Source organism: Oryzias latipes, chromosome 2 (assembly GCF_053564925.1).
Source record: "Oryzias latipes strain Hd-rR chromosome 2, Olatipes_Hd-rR_3.1".
NCBI lineage: Eukaryota > Metazoa > Chordata > Actinopteri > Beloniformes > Adrianichthyidae > Oryzias > Oryzias latipes.
This window is the reverse complement of record NC_136238.1, coordinates 1,581,399-1,598,771: the sequence shown is the minus strand read 5'-3', so window position 1 is coordinate 1,598,771 and position 17,373 is coordinate 1,581,399. Positions and strand designations below refer to the sequence as shown.

The 17,373-nt window shown below is 49.6% G+C and overlaps 1 protein-coding gene across 4 annotated transcripts in view; it reads left to right on the top strand.

The window, feature by feature from the left end:
• olgc3 (membrane guanylyl cyclase) overlaps positions 1-17,373 on the top strand; it is a 138,411-nt gene that overhangs the window by 59,481 nt on the left and 61,557 nt on the right.

Below are 17,373 nucleotides of genomic sequence, written 5' to 3'. Positions count from 1 at the left end.
CACACAATGTAGGACTTTTAAGGGTTTTATTGAACATGAAGGAGGGGAGGTAGGGACTAAGGTTGGGCCAAGGAATGAAATAAATAGAACAAAACCCAGCCTGGCTATCAAAGCTCTAAAACAAAAACAAGAAAACAAAAGTCTCACTGTCTTATCTAGAACGTGGTGATAAAACATACAAGGGGTGGCACCAACCAACTCACCTAGTGTGTCTAACAGAAAGCAAGCTACGTGAGGTGTACAGGGTACCCTGTCCACAAACCTCCCACAATCTCCAACACAAAGCACTCAAAACATTCATCTGGTTGTGATCCCGAAAGAGCTCTCCCCTCAAGTGATTCCCAGGAGCTTATGTGCAGGCCTGGTGGCTGGCTCTGGGTCCTGATTGCACAGCTCGTCAGATCTCCACCAGGTGTCTTCACTCATATCATGAAGTACATGCAGAGGAAGGAAACAAAAGAAAGTCAATGAAAAAAAACCCTGCATGTAATACCCCCACCCATACACGACCAAACACTTCTGGTACAATGCAAGAAAAAAATAAATAAAGAAAGAAAAATTCTCATTCCAGGATTGCTCTGGACAGAGCATCAGCCATCACATTTTCGGAGCCCTTCTTATGTTGTATGTCCAAGTTGTAGTCTTGACAAATTAGGGACCACCTCATAAGACGCTGGTTGGTGTTGTACATTTAGGAGAGAAAGACTAAAGGGTTGTGGTCTGTAAACACCTTTATCGGTACACAACTAGAGCCTAAATACACTTCGAAGTGTTGCAGGGCTATCAACAGTGCAAGTGTCTCCTTTTCTATTGTCGAATACTGTAGTTGGTGTTTGTTAAACTTGCGGGAGAAGTATGCAACTGGATGGTCAATGTTGTCCTCATCTTCTTGCAAAAGAACCGCACCCGCTCCCACAGAACTAGTATCCACTTCAAGCTTGAAAGGCCTGGAAGAGTTGGGAGCAGACAAGACAGGATTGCAGCACAGGTCACATGTCACAGCTACCATTTATTAGCCAAACAGTTAAAAAACAGGATTGTTTCAAAAGCATTAATATAAATGCCACTTTAACAGCCTGGTGGGAATTTCTCAAAATATCAAAATCATCAATTCAACCGTGCAAAATGACACCCATCTGGAACAACCCGGACATCCTTATTAACAAAAAAATGATTCACTTCCCAGCTTGGCAAGCAGGGGGCATAAAACAACTAGAGCATGTAATTACTGATAGAAGATTCATAACTCCCCAGGAACTTCAAGACAAATATGGAATAAATAACTTCTTGGAATATCAGCAACTTAAATCAAGTATTACTTCTTCTTTCTCTTTCGGCTTTTCCCATCAGGGGTCGCCACAGCGAATCATCCTTTTCCACCTCACTCTATCATGAACATCTTCTACCCTAACGTTAGCCAACTTCATGTCCTCTGTTAAGACATCCATATATCTCCTCTTTGGCCGTCCTCTTGCCCTCCTGCCAGCCAGCTCCATCTCCAACATCCTTCTACCAATATATCCACTATCCCTCCTCTGAACATGTCCAAACCATCTCAGTCTGGCTTCTCTGACTTTGTCGCTAACACAGGCAACATGAGCCGTCCCTCTGATGTACTCGTTCCTTATCCTGTCTAACCTGGTCACTCCTAAGGAGAACCTCAACATCTTCATCTCCGCTACCTCCATCTCAGCCTCTTGTCTCTGTCTCACTGCTACCGTCTCTAACCCATAGAGCAGAGCTGGTCTCACCACTGTCTTGTACACCTTTCCTTTGAGTCTTGCTGACACTCTTCTGTCACACAACACTCCTGACACTTTCCTCCAACCGCTCCAACCTGCCTGCACTCGCCTCTTCACCTCTTTTCCACACTCCCCATCACACTGAACTGTTGACCCCAAGTACTTAAACTCCTGCACCTTCTTCACCTCAGCCCCCTGTAACCTAACGCTTCTACCTTGATCCCTCTCGTTCAGACACATGTATTCTGTCTTGCTACGACTGACCTTCATGCCTCTTCTTTCCAGAGCAAACCTCCACCTCTCTAGCTGTTCCTCCACCTGCTCTCTACTCTCACTGCAAATTACAATGTCATCCGCAAACATCATTGTCCAGGGAGATTCCAGTCTTATATCGTCTGTCAGCCTGTCCATCAGCATAGCAAACAAAAAAGGACTCAAAGCTGATCCTTGGTGTAGTCCCACCTCCACCTTGAACTCCTCTGTCTGACCTACAGCACAATCAAGTATTACTAAAAAGTATAAATTTAAAGACGACGATTTAAAGCTACCAGGTGTAGTTACCACTCTGATTAATTTTTCAATGAATAGAACTCTCTCCAAAATATACAAACTTTTATGTAATTTAGATCAGTGTTTTTCAACCAGTGTGCCGTGGGAGATGGTCAAGTGCGCCGTGGAGAAATTGCCCTCATTCACTGATCTAAAAACATTTTCCATCTCCAGTATTTCAGCTCTTTGTTCATCCAAACAGGCCCTGATAAAACACTGAGTAGTTAAGAATATAAAATATCTTAAAATTACTTTTTCTTTGTGTTTATTTAATTCTATTAAAGACATTTTGATAACAACATTTTGATCGCGGTACCGTGATAAAAATCACCCACGATTTAAGGCCTGTTCACACCGGGACGAATTTCGCCGGCGATTTTCGGCGACGTTTAACTCCTCGTGACTAAACAAAGGGCACCAATGTGAGTGTGCACACCGAGGCGAAAAAACGCCAAGCGCCAAAGCGTAAAAAAAAAAAAACGCCTCGGGTTCGTTTTTTTTTTTCAACGCGTCGCGTCGAAATCTATTCGACCAATGAGAATGGCGCTTTTGCACACGTGTCTGGAGCTTCTGAAGTTACAGTAAAACACAACTTGGGGGCGCTCAAACACAAAACTGCCTTGCTGAGCACACATACCAGCGAAGAAGTTAGACGCCAAGTAGCGTCTACACTGCCGCGAAGAAATAATGACGGACATTCTAAAATATCCCCTTACCAAGTACCAGTTGGAGCTACTGATGCTTGAAATATTCATGTTTTCTTTGTATGATTCTGACAAGCGCGTAAATACTTGCTCTCTTCTTCTGAGTGAAAAGCGACTTTAAGAATCATAGTTGCGCAGCGCCACCTTGTGTACAGGAGTATTTCTGTTTACATTAAGCGCCATCTAATGTCAGGGAAGGAAATTGCATGTTCGCTCGGCTCATCGTCAGCGAAAATCGCCTGGGTGTGAACACAAAAGACGTGGCGAAAAACGCTGGCGAATAACGCCTGGCGAATATTCGTCCCGGTGTGTACGGGCCTTTAGCTGCAGCTATAACTGTGTAAGGAAAAGTCCCGCCCCTTTAACTGTCTCCGCCAATCATTCTTGAAGGCTTAATCACATGTCATCAGTCTGACCAATCAGAAGTGGTTAAAGTCTTCACTTCCTTGTTCTTAATTCTGCTGATAAAGTCGCTCGCTCTAACAAAAATACCAGCTAAAGCTCGTCTTTAGACGTTCATCTCTTAGAAAAAAACAGCCGCAACTTCCTGCTTTTTCTGCCACAATTATCACAAAAATCCACGTGAGATTGCGCGCGGGGGGGGGGGGGTCGATCAATACAGACCATGAATTTCTGCTTTTTTTATTTTTTTTTGGATGCTGGTGTGCCGCGGGATTTTTGTCAGGGTTAAAGTGTGCCGTGGCTCAAAAATGGTTGAAAAACACTGATTTAGATAACAATATTGCCCTTCCAACAAAAAAATGGGATGCAGATTTGAGCATCAGCACTGATGAAAGCTTCTGGTCAGAACTCTGTCTAAACACCTTTAAACTGACAAAAAGTCCAAATCTGCAGCTAATCCATCTCAAAACTCTACACAGAATTTACTACACTGGACAGAGGATGTTCAAGATGGGTCTCAGTAACTCAGACATTTGTCAGCACTGTGATAATAATCTACCCGACAGCTACATGCACGCACTGTGGTTCTGCACTCCTGTCCAGGCTCTCTGGCAGCAGGTATGTGCCGATCTATCAGTCTGGCTTAAGGTTTCAATCACGGCTTCACCGTCACTTTGTGTGCTGTGTGACATGAGTGCCATCGATGTAGAAGGAGGATTAGCATCTATCATTTTCATAACTCTTTGTATTGCCAAAAAAACTATTTTAATAAATTGGAAAAACAAGAAAAATATAAACATAAGTCAACACAGAAATCTGCTGTTTGATCATATCAGCTTGGAAAAGATGTCAGCCCAAAGCTCAAGTAACTTTGAAAGAATTCAGTCTCTCTGGTCTCAACCTCTGTGGTTGACTCCATGACTTAGGGGGTGGGGGGCTTGGTCGTCGCTGCTCCTTGCCCTTCTGCCGTGGTTTGGGGTGGGGGTCGGGGCTTCCGGTGCCTGGCGGGGGCGGTGGGGGGCTCTGTTGGTCGGGGGGTCGGGTCCGGTGCCTGGGTGGGGCGGGTTGGGGCGCTGCGCGGTCCTCTGGGCTTGGGTGTGGGGGTGCGTGGTGGGGGGGTGGGGTGGTGGTCTGGCTTGGCTTGGGGGGGTGGTCCCTTTGCCTGTGCTGGGGGGGGGTTGGCGGGGGGCCCTGCTCGGGGGGGGAGGGGGGGCCCAGCGGCGCCGGGTGGGCTGCCCATCTGCACCTGGGGCTGGGATCGGCCCTTCCCTGGCTCTGGGACGGGACGGGACAACCCTCTCGGGGCCCCCGGTCGCTCTGGGTGTCACCCGCTTCGGCTGCGGGGTCTGGGGTGGGGTGGGGTGGGGGGCTTGTCGGCCCTGTCCTGAGGGGGGGGCGTTCTGGGGGGGAGGGGGGGGCCATTATTGGTACGGGTCGGGGGGGCTAGCGGGTCCGGGTCTCCGCTGAGGCAATCAGTGGTTGCCTCGGCCGGTTGGCCTCCTCGGTCCCGTCGAGGCCTGACCAGAGCTCCTCTAGGGCGGGCGTCTGAGGGTGGGGGCCTGGGCTTGCTCCGGGGGGGGCGACGCTTTCTGGTTCCTCTCTCTCCGTGTGGGGTGGGTGGTGCCGGGCCTGGGGTGTCGGCGCCTCCGGGGGTGGGGCCCCTGGGCTGGGTGGCCCTGGCCCCTCTGCTAGGGGGGGACTGGGGGACGGCTGTTTGACCACCGGGGGACAGTCTACCAGCTGTCCCCAACTTACCCCCTTCCTCATATAACCTCATATTAGGGTGAGGGGGTGGGGGGTCTAGCCTGCGATGCGCCTTGGGGGGGGGCTACTTGGCAGTGGCCCCCCTCCTATGGTTGCCGTATGGAGTGGGCCCCCCCTCTTTCGGTTTTATTTGCACCTTAGACATGTAGGGTCCTTGGTAGGGGGGGTGCTTGGACATCACTGCAAGCAAGCAGCAGATGTCCTCCTGGCACCCTACCCGCCAATTTTAACCGCACCTTAGACATTTAGGGCCCCTTGGTGGGGAGGGTGAGGGGACATCACTGTGAGTAATCAGGAGATTTCCCCTTAGTGCCCTACTCACCAATTTTAACTGCACCCCTCTTAGTACACACACCCCTCCCCCTTCAATATATACATTCCAACATAAACACACACACATGCACACAAACACCCTCTCAAACACACATACACGCACACACATTTTACAAGGAAGGTGGGACCTGGGTCCATCTGTCCCCTACCCCTTCCCTGGTGGGGGGGTGCGGGCCCCTTGGCGATGGCGGCCGTGTCCCTTGGGTGCCGGCTCCCTGGGCCCGGCGGTGCTCTCTCCGCACGGTGGGAGGGTTCATATTACACCTGAGCCGGGGGTGTTCGTGTCCCTGGGGGGTGGGTCCTGGTCCTTGCCCCTGAGCGCTGGGCCCCGCCAAACTTCCAACATGGCCGAGCCTGGTCGGGCCATAATTATAAAACCCCTTGTGGGCCACCCTTTTTTCCCCGGGGTTCCCCCCTCCTGGGCGGGGGCGGCGGGCCCCCGCCTTGGTCCTACCTGGACCAACCGTGGGCCGGGTGGGTGGCTGCCTGGAGTGCGGAGCGGGTCTCCCTTGGGGGGTCCTGGCTCGTACCTGGGGTTGGGGCGGGGGGATGCCCGGAACTCCTGGGTGGTGGTGGGGTGCTCGTCTGGGGCTGTGGGCGTCCTTCTCCGGTGGGGCCCTGCGTTGGGCTCTTCCGGCGCGGCGGGGGGGCTGCTTTCCTGGCTGGGCTGGGGCTCTCTGGCTCTGGGGGCTTCGTTGCGGTCCTGCTGGCCCTGGCCTGGGTGGCGGTCTTGGTCGCCCGGGGGGCGGTTGTTCCCTGCCTGTTCCCGTGTGGCGTTGGGGGAATTCCGGCTGCCGCTGCTGCTGCGGCGGGGGTCTGGGTGTGGGGGTGGCTGGGCGCTCCTCCTCCTTCTTTTCACATTCCACCACAATTTCTAACATCCCCCAGTACCTTACTCACCAGCCTTTGGAAGGTTGTAGGTGCGTTGCACATCCCGAAAGGCATGACTGTATACTGGAGAAAGTAGTCAGGTGTAACAAAAGCTGAAATCTCAGAAGCACGCTTAGTCAGAGGAACCTGCCAATAACCTTTTAGAATATCCAGCTTGGTCACAAATTTGGCAGGACCAATCTCATCTATGCAGTCATCAATAAGTGGTAATGGATGGGCATCTGGTACTGTAATCGCATTCACTTTACGATAATCGGTACAGAACGGAGGGCTTCCATTTTTTTTAACCTCCAAAAAACAAGGGGAACTCCAAGGACTGGTACTTGGAATGGCTAAACCATGTTGCAAGAGGTACTCCACCTCTTTTCTCATCAGGTTTCTCTTTACCGGGTTTATGCGATATGCGTTCTGCTTGATAGGAGAAGCACTGGTAAGAACAATGTCGTGTTCAATATATGTTGTCTGAGAGGGTACATCACCAAAAAGACATTGAAAGTCCCTAATCAATGCCTCTAAATCTCTAAACTGACTTTCTGATAGGTGAGCTAGGTGGAAAGGCCAGTTAGACATTATGCCACTATTACACAACTTTATACCCTGAGTTCCAGGGTCAATCATCAAATAGTCGTTGTCTTTAGGTGGCGATGCAGCACAAGCAGCAAACAAAACAAAGGGAATACTTTCATCCCAGGTCTTCTCTGAGTCATAACAGTGCTTCCGTAACATAGCTTTAAGAGTCTGATGAAAGCGCTCCAGAGCTCCCTGATTCTCAGGTTGATATGGGCTGGAAGTCACATGTTTGATCCCAAGACACTCTAATGCTCGGGCAAAGGGTCTTGATTTAAAGTTCGTTCCCTGATCAGATTGGATTTCTGTTGGGAGAAAAAACACTGTAAAAAATTTCACCAAAGCTTTGGTGATTACTGGGGCTGTAATCTTTCTCAAAGGGATAGCCTCAGGAAACCTAGTAGCAGCACACATTATGGTTAATAGGAATTGGTTCCCCATCTTTGTTTTTGGCAATGGCCCCACACAATCTATTATGATCCTTTTGAATGGCTCTCCTATTGCAGGGATGGGATGGAGTGGAGCAGGCCGTATCACCTGATTTTGTTTACCTGCCACCTGACATTCATGACATGTTCTACAAAACCTCACAACATCTGCCTTGAGGCCAGGCCAAAAGAAATGCCTCAGGATTCTGTTATAGGTCTTGTTAACACCCAAGTGTGGTCATGGGGACCAGGGGTGGTCATGGGCCAAGGACAGAACCTTGTTACGGTAATCTGTGGGCACCACAACCTGATACACATCTCCGCCTCCGGTTTCTAGCCCATCTGACCATCGTCGCATCAGCAGATTATTGTCAAGGAAGTAAGCAGTTCTTTTTCTCTTAGCCTCCTCCTTCAAGGCAACAGAAGACAAACACCTAGAAAGGGTTAAGTCATTTCTTTGAGCCATGATAAAGTCTTTACGACTAGCAGGATTCGGATCAGCAATGCTGGTGAGAGGAGACACAACTTGTTTCACTTCCTTTGTGCAGTCTTCTCCGTCAGACATCTTATCTGTGGCAAAAATGAGTCAGACAGGTCAATTTCCCCCTTCTTGGAATGGGCCCTGGTCACAACACATGTGGAAAAAGAACAACATCCATCAACTTATCTGGCACATCATCCATGTTAGGGCTGTCGAGTAACTCAGGGACTGGGATGACTTTCGCCTCAGCCAAATTGTTACCTAAAATGAGGTCAACGCCATCGATAGGCAGAGCTGGAAGAACTGCAACTTTAACCATTCCGGTTACAAGTGGTGACTTCAGGTAGATCGTGTGTAAGGGAGCAGAAACCAGGTTCGCTCCAATACCCTGAATCATTACAGAAGAAACACATGATGATGCCTCTGTTAAGGGCAGAATACCGTCACGGACTATAGACTGTGACCTTCCGGTGTCTCTCAAGATTCTTATAGAAGAGCGGACAGCCGTGTCCTCAGTAAGAGACACAACACCAGTCGAGACAAATGGCTTGAAACAGGGTCCACGTTGATACCCTCCTGCTGACGTGTAGCCTGCATCAATCCCATTCCCTTTGGTTGGCTAGAAGAGGCTGATTTCTTCTTCAGGGCATGGCAGTTGGCAGTAAGATGTCCCCTTTTGTGGCAGTAAAAACATGAGCGAGGGGGTGACAATGGTGGCTTTGGTTTATCTGAGTGGGCTATCCGAGTTAATGGAGGATCAGAGTTGCTTTGAGAGGGAAGTGCCCCAAATACATTTTTGTGTGTAAACACAAACTCGTCAGCTAGTACAGCTGCTTTAGACAGAGAAGACACTTTTTGTTCATTTAAGAACACCACAAACTTTTCTGGCAAAGCTCTCTTGAAGTCTTCTAGCAAGACCAGTTGACGGAGTGCTTCAAAGTCATCTTTGACGTTGCTTGAAGCACACCACTTGTCAAAGAGATTCCCCTTTTCACGTGCGAACTCCACAAAAGTCTGCTCATTGGACTTTTTATGGTTCCTATACCTCTGCCTGTATTTCTCAAGCACCAGTTCATATGCACGTAGTATAGCTTCTTTGAGGACACTGTAATCCAAGCTTTCCTGTAAAGACAAAGCAGACACAACTTCTTGGGCCTTTCCAACCAATTTGCAATGGAGCAAAATAGGTCACATGTCTTTTGGCCAGTCTAGTGCACTAGCAATCCTTTGAAATGCATTGAAATACGAGTCAACTTCTGACTCCCTAACTGATGGGGAAAGACAATGAGAAACAGGCTGAGCACCAAAACAAGATATTGGAAACGCTGATAACTGGAACCTCCCTCTCTGTGAAAATGACCAGCCAAATGCAGCATCACAGGCGAGGACCGCTCCACCTCAGCTAAGTGGTGATGCAGGTTCCCATCCAGAGCCAGCGGCTGAACAGCAGCCGACCCAGAGGGGGGGTCCCGACTGAGGAAGCACTGGAAAATAAATAAAAAAATAAAAAATAAAAAAGAGAATCAAACAGTAAACATATTGATAAAAACAATACAACATTGAAATGAGGTAAATTAAAATAATGCGTCAAAAATCAAGTTTAAGTTCACAAAACATCATAAAATGGATAAATAAACACATAACTAAATGAATAACTAATTAAATAAATAAAAGTAGTAAAACATCAGTTAAAAGCCAGGTTAAATAGATGGGTCTTTGGCCTTTTTTTAAAAACTCTCTGTGGCTCTCAGGTCCTCTGGCAGACTGTTCCATAAACGGGGGCTATAGTGCTGAAAAGATGCTTCTCTGTATGTTTTAGTTTTTAAAGTCGGAATGGTTAACAGACAAGAGACAGAGGATCTCAGGGTCCGCGAGGGTTCATACTTTACTAAAAGATTGGATAAATGAGAAGGTGCAAGACCGTTAAGACATTTAAAATGCAGGGATTTTAAAATGGGGTGATGTGAGCCTGCCTCCTGGTCTTTGTAAGAACTCGTGCAGCAGAATTTTGGAGAAGCTGAAGGTTCCTAATGTTGGTTTTTGGGAGACCAGCAAGCAAGAGCGTTACAGGGTTATTTTTATTAACAGAAATGATGTTCGCAAAGTAGGAATTTCTGGTCTGTTTTACTGTTTGATTATGTAGTTTTAATTGGTTTTGGTATAGTTGATAGTTTATTTCAAGTTTGTGTTTTCTCCAAAGTCTTTCGGCAGATCTAAAACATCTCTTCAATTGTTTAATTTCCTCAGTTCTCCAGGGGGGTGTGGGTTTGATTCTTATCTTTTTAAGACAGAGTCGAGACTGGTTTTTAATTTACTGTTAAAACTTTCAACAAGTAGATCACAGGGGGCTGGTAAGACAGGTGGGGAGTGGGAGCGAACAGATGTAATAAACTTTTTGATCACTTCAGGAGTCAAGTAGCATTTCTTCACCGTTCTCAAAGAGGTCTCCTGCTTTATAAAACCACTAATGTTAAAAAGCACACAGTAATGGTCAGATACAGCCAGATCTACAACAGTGGACACACTGGTAGGTAAACCATGACTGATGATGAGGTCAAGAGTGCGCCCCCTTTGGTGAGTCGCTGCATGACATGTTTCAAATCAAGAGAGGAGAGCAAGTCCAAGAACTGAGTGGTGCAATAGTCCAACTTCCTGTCTACATGCAGGTAAAATCACCTGTTATTAAAATCATGTTAAAGGAAGTGTGGACAGATGCTTAGAACTCAGAAAACTCCTCAATAAAAGTAGAGCTTGGTTTGGGTGGTCTGTATACTGTGATGCATAAAATTGGAGGTCTGTTAAAAACAAAGGCATGATGTTCAAAGCTGGGGTTCTCATCTAATGAAATCTGCTTTACTGCAAAGGAGTTGGACATTATAGATGCAGTACCCCCACCCTTTTTGCCCTCCCTGGTTGAAAAAACAAAGCTAAAATTGGGTGGAGAGGGCTCTGTGAGAACAGTAGATGCATCCGTGCTCAGCCATGTTTCAGTTAAAAAGAGACCATCAATATTATAATCTTGGATAAAATCATTTATGATAAAAGTTTTGTTAGACAACGATCGAATATTCAAAAGTGCCATGTTAAAGGAGGAGTGGTTGTGGAAGCTGCTTCCTCAGGTTTTGGTGCTTCCTTTAGTGAATGAAGTCAGTTAATGTTTGCTTTCCTCCCTGCACGTCCCTTCATAGAAGACCTGTCTGTGATAATAGTCTTAATGGGATAGACTGGTCAGGTCATGGCAAGGAAGCACTGTTGATAGTTGAAGCAGTTGTTTGTTGGGAAGTGTGTGTGTGTTTGTGTGTGCGTGTTTGTGTGTGTGTGTGTGGGGGGGGTACCAAATACTGTCAGTCACTTCCACAGCTCGATGTCTGGACAGATGAGGAGGAGGTTTGGACTGGTGTGGGCATGATGGGGGCCGGTGAAGTCTGGACAGAGTGTCTGATGTTGGCAGCTAAAACATTGCTGCCCAGTGGACTGGGGTGGATCCCATCAGTTTTATAAAATGAGGTTCTGTTCCAGACAAGATTAAAACTGTCAAAAACAAATCTGTTCCTACTGGAAGCAGACTGCAGCCAGGAGCTCAGACTCAGCAGCCCGCTGAAGCGGCCCTGGCCGCGGTAGAGGGAGGGGAGGGGTCCCGAGATAAAAACAGCCGGCCGGTGGTTAGGGCCCGAGCCTTGCTGAAGTGGAAGCGGACGGCTTCCTTCAGGATCCGACTGCGGGAGGAAGATGCTGGAGCCCACGAGGACGCGGGGAGATCCAGCCGCAGAGTCTGATCCTGATGCTTTAGCGGTGATCCTCGAGGGCCCGAACCGGGTTGCTGTATGCTGCGATGCGTCTGTTCTCCTTTGGGATCTCCGTGGCGTCTCTCCGGAAAGCGGGGGAAATTGACGGGGGAGCCCAAGTCTGGTGGAGTCTGACTCTCTAGTGCTGTGATCACTGCGGAAGGAGCAACCAGACCAGAGAAGCTGCTGGAGAGACTCAGGGTGGAGAGACCTTCCGGGTCTCATCAGATCTCCTTCTGGGCCTTCGGACAACCACTTCTTCATCCAGGGATGTTTGCTTGGGAGTTGAAGATGATGAAGGGCATGCGCAGGTGACAGGCAGACACAGGACTGGACTCAGATGCAGAGCTTGAAAAGGTTTTTAATTCTTGGACACAAGAGAGAGCTAGCTTTGACAGGTGATAGCACGTGACAAACAGGCACAAGACAAATGGAAACACAGGCTATAAATACACGAGGAGGGGAAGCACAGGTGGGAATGATCAGGGATGATGAGGCAGACTCAGGTGTGGGGAACAGACAAGGCAGAAAGGGGAAGGTCTGGAACGAGAGGTAGGTTAGACTTTCAAAATAAAACAGGAAACCCCACACGAGACAACAGGAAGCTTGACGAGACATGACAGCAGGTGGACGGGTCCCACGGAGCTGTGTCCTGGAGTGCGGCGCTAAGCGAGGTTAGCTGCTTAGACTGGCCGAAGGAGACATCCATTAACTTGGACAGGAGAGCGTGCTTCAGTTCTTTTAGATGACTGATGTCTTTTTTGAGGTCAGTGATCATTCCAGTAGCTATACTCAGTGATCGTGAGTCCAGATCTTCAGTTGCATTTGGTTTTAGTCTAGAATCCTCCTCTGGACTCAGCACTGCTGTTTCTCCGTCTGCCATTTTGTCAGCCAAAGCACAGAACTCATTCAGCTCATTAAGAAAATCATCTCAATGAAATTTAAAATGGTGGGGCACATTGGTGCAGCGGCTCTCTGTGATTCTTTTTCAATACTTTTTCTCTTTAGTTTTTGTCTGCTGCAAACACTTATTACACTTGCCAGATGCTTTCTGATATTGTAAACTGTGCAGCGGCAGGTTGGTTGACCCATGATCGTAAGATTGCAGGTTCGATTCCCGCCTTGCAGGCCCATGTATCGAAGTGTCCTGGGGAAAGACACTAAACCCCACCTTGCCTCTGGTGGGAGGTTGGTGCCAGTGTTCAGCAGCGGAGCCACCACCAGTGTGTGAATGTGTGTGTACATGGGTGAATGGGACTGTGACTGTAAAGCGCTTTGGGCCTTTGAAAGAAGGTATACGCCATTTACCATCAAACCGCTGTTTCAAAGAACTTTCACCACAAGCGCAACATTCTAATGATGCCCTGTCAGTGCTACAGGACTGCTTCCTACAGACAGACTGGGACTTATTCCACCATCAGGAGCTGGAGACTCTCACAGGAAGAGAGTTCAAATATGTACAGAAAGGAAAAGGAAAGACAGACCCTCCCAAAAGAAAAAAGAAAAAAACACTCCAAATATACAAACAAAACAATATTACGGACACTTCCGTAACACCCCCCAACCTAAGAGAAAACCTCTGCCCCCCCAGAAGCCATTGCTTAGGTTGAGTGGATGCTGCGTGAAAGAGTATCTGCTACCAAATTCTCAGCTCCCTTTTTGTGTTTAATATAAAGATTAAAATCCTGAACCATCAGTGACCACCTCATTAGTCTTTGGTTCGAGGTGTGCATTCTGTTCAAAAATACTAGAGTGTTGTGGTCAGTGTAAACTGTAATCAGATGGGAATTAGAACCAATATACACTTCAAAGTGCTGGAGTGCCAGCAACAAAGAAAGAGCTTCTTTTCAATTGTACTGTACCATATTTGATGAAGGGGAATCTTCTTTGAAAAATAACAAAGGGGATTCTCAACAACATGTTCATCTTCCTGCAGCAGAACTGCCCCAGCAACACAATCACTGGCATCGACTTCTAACTTGAAGGGACGCTCAAAATCGGGAGCAGCCAGGACAGGGGCACTGCAAAGAAGAGCTTTGACAGAGTTAAATGCATTCTGGCATTCAGGTGACCAAACAAAAGGTTTACGGAAACTAGTCTGGCTTGTTAAGGGATCTGCAAAGTTACGGGAGAAACTTCAGTAGTACCCCGCCATTCCTATGAAACGTCGGAATTGTTTGTGGTTCTGAGGGGCTGGAATATCGAGGATAGCCTGAACTTTTGCACTCAGAGGACGAATTTGACCCTGACTTACTTCTTTCCCCAAGTAGGTTACAGTAGCTTTACCAAAATCACATTTGGCTAAGTTCAAGGTGAGTGAAGCTCTACTTAGCCGCTCAAAAACATCAGTCAAATGTTTTAAATGTTGTTTCCAGGTTTTAGAATAGACAACAATGTCATCAAGGTAGACTTCACAGTTCTGTACTCCTGTAGGAACTTTGTGCATGAGACGTTGGAAAGTGGCAGGTGCATTTTTTTAGACCAAAAGGCATGACAGTGTACTGCAAAAAATGATCAGGAGTAACGAAAGCAGATATATCGGATGCACGAGGGGTCAATGGAACTTGCCAATAGACTTTTAGGAGATCTAATTGGGTAACAAGATGTGCTGAACCAACTTGGTCAACACAATCTTCCATGGGTGGTAGAAGGGTATGAGTCAGGTTTTGTGATTTTATTCACCTTTCTGAAATCTGCGCAAAATCGAACGGTTTTGTCAGGCTTGGGTACAAGCAGACAGGGAGAACTCCAGGAACTGGAACTAGGTATAGCCAATCTGTTTTCCTTTATTTTTTTATTTATTTTTTTTTTTTTCTCTTAACTTGTCCTGTCCAACAGCTAGGCAAACAGATGAGAGCTGAGGGCCTCTTGTGTTGGACATATTTTATTTTAACAAGAGGGGTTATTCATCTTCAGACAAACCAAAGGTATGTCTGAATAAACCCCTTTTGTAATTGAGGCCAAAATTTATTAATTTCAATCATGTTTGAAAATCTTTGGTGTTGGACCGGACGGAAAAGGAAAGAAGGGAAGAAGAGAGAGGGACGTTAGAGAGAGGGGGGGGTAGGAGGGTGATAATAGGAGGGGAAGGGGGGTAAGACCATGAAGCAGCATAGAGCAGACAGGTTTACTGGTTGTTTATCGTTACGGTACGGTTCAAATGTAGTACAAAAAGGGCGGGGCCTGTTCACACACACTCAAATATTATCAACACACCTGCTAGCCGCAAAAATGTCCACATGTCAACATGCACACAAAACAGATAGTGTTCACAAACGCATACCTAGTTTAAACCAACTAGTGTGAAATCTTTCATTCATTCAATCATGCAAACTATTAGTGCAAAGGTGAGCTAACACCTGTGCTCAGGTGAGTGTTTATGTTCTTCTAAAATGGATGGTGGAATGTGAAAAGAAGGAGGAGGAGCGCCCAGCCACCCCCACACCCATACCCCCGCCGCAGCAGCAGCGGCAGCCGGAATTCCCCCAACGCCACACGGGAACAGGCAGGGAACGACCGCCCCCCGGGCGACCAAGACCGCCACCCAGGCCAGGGCCAGCCGGACCGCCGCGAGGCCCCCAGAGCCAGAGAGCAGGGAGGCGCAGAGGGAAAGAGAGCGCCGCCCCAGCCCAGCCAGGAAAGCAGCCCCCCGCCGCGCCGGAAGAGCCCAACGCAGGGCCCCACCGGAGAGGGACGCCCACAGCCCCAGACGAGCACCCCACCACCACCCAGGAGTTCCGGGCATCCCCCCGCCCCGACCCCAGGTACGAGCCAGGACCCCCCAAGGGAGACCCGCTCCGCACTCCAGGCAGCCACCCACCCGGCCCACGGTTGGTCCAGGTAGGAGCAAGGCAGGGGCCCGCCGCCCCCGCCCAGGAGGGGGGAACCCCGGGGAAAAAAGGGCGGCCCACAAGGGATGTTATAAATATGGCCCGACCAGGCTCGGCCATGTTGGAAGTTTGGCGGGGCCCAGCGCCCAGGGGCAAGGACCAGGACCCACCCCCCAGGGACACGAACACCCCCGGCTCAGGTGTAATATGAACCCCCCCACCGTGCGGAGAGAGCACCGCCGGGCCCAGGGAGCCGGCACCCAAGGGACACGGCCGCCATCGCCAAGGGGCCCGCACCCCCCACCAGGGAAGGGGTAGGGGACAGATGGACCCAGGTCCCACCTTCCTTGTAAAATGTGTGTGCGTGTATGGGTGTTTGAGAGGGTGTTTGTGTGCATGTGTGTGTGTTTATGTTTGAATGTATATATTGAAGGGGGAGGGGTGTGTGTACTAAGGGGGGTGCAGTTAAAATTGGCGAGTAGGGCACTAAGGGGACATCTCCTGATTACTCACAGTGATGTCCCCTCACCCTCCACACCAAGGGGCCCTAAATGTCTAAGGTGCGGTTAAAATTGGCGGGTAGGGTGCCAGGAGGACATCTGCTGCTTGCTTGCAGTGATGTCCAAGCACCCCCCCTACCAAGGACCCTACATGTCTAAGGTGCAAATAAAACCGAAAGAGGGGGGGCCCACTCCATACGGCAACCATAGGAGGGGGGCCACTCCCAAGTAGCCCCCCCCCAAGGCGCATCGCAGGCTAGACCCCCCACCCCCTCACCCTAATATGAGGTTATATAAGGAAGGGGGTAAGTTGGGGACAGCTGGTAGACTGTCCCCCGGTGGTCAAACAGCCGTCCCCCAGCCCACCCCCAGCAAAGGGGCCAGGGCCACCCAGCCCAGGGGCCCACCCCCGGAGGCGCCGACACCCCAGGCCCGGCACCACCCACCCCACACAGAGAGAGAGGAGCCAGAAAGCGTCGCCCCCCCCCGGAGCAAGCCCAGGCCCCCACCCCCAGACGCCGGCCCTAGAAGAGCTCTGGTCAGGCCTCGACGGGACCGAGGAGGCCAACCGGCCGAGGCAACCACTGATTGCCTCAGCGGAGACCCCGACCCGCTAGCCCCCCCGACCCGTACTAATAATGGGCCCCCCCTCCCCCCCAGAACGCCCCCCCACAGGACAGGGCCGACAAGCCCCCCACCCCACCCCACCCCAGACCCCGCAGCCGAAGCGGGTGGCACCCAGAGCGACCGGGGGCCCCGAGAGGGTTGTACCGTCCCGCCCCAGAGCCAGGGAAGGGCCGATCCCAGCCCCAGGTGCAGATGGGCAGCCCATCCGGCGCCGCTGGGCCCCCCCCACCCGAGCAGGGCCCCCCGCCAACCCCCCCCAGCACAGGCAAAGGGACCACCCCCCCAAGCCAAGCCAGACCACCACCCCACCCCCCCACCACGCACCCCCACACCCAAGCCCAGAGGACCACGCAGCGCCCCAGCCCGCCCCACCCAGGCACCGGACCCGACCCCCCGACCAACGGAGCCCCCCACCGCCCCCGCCAGGCACCGGAAGCCCCGACCCCCACCCCAAACCACGGCAGAAGGGCAAGGAGCAGCGACGACCAAGCCCCCCACCCCCTAAGTCATGGAGTCAACCACAGGAGACCAGAGAGACTGAATTCTTTCAAAGTTACTTGAGCTTTGGGCTGACATTTTTTCCAAGCTGATATGATCAAACAGCAGATTTCTGTGTTGACTTATGTTTATATTTTTCTTGTTTTTCCAATTTATTAAAATAGTTTTTTTGGCAATACAAAGAGTTATGAAAATGATAGAAGCTAATCCTTCTTCTATATCGATGGCACTCATGTCACCAAGCACACAAAGTGACGGTGAGGCAGTGATTG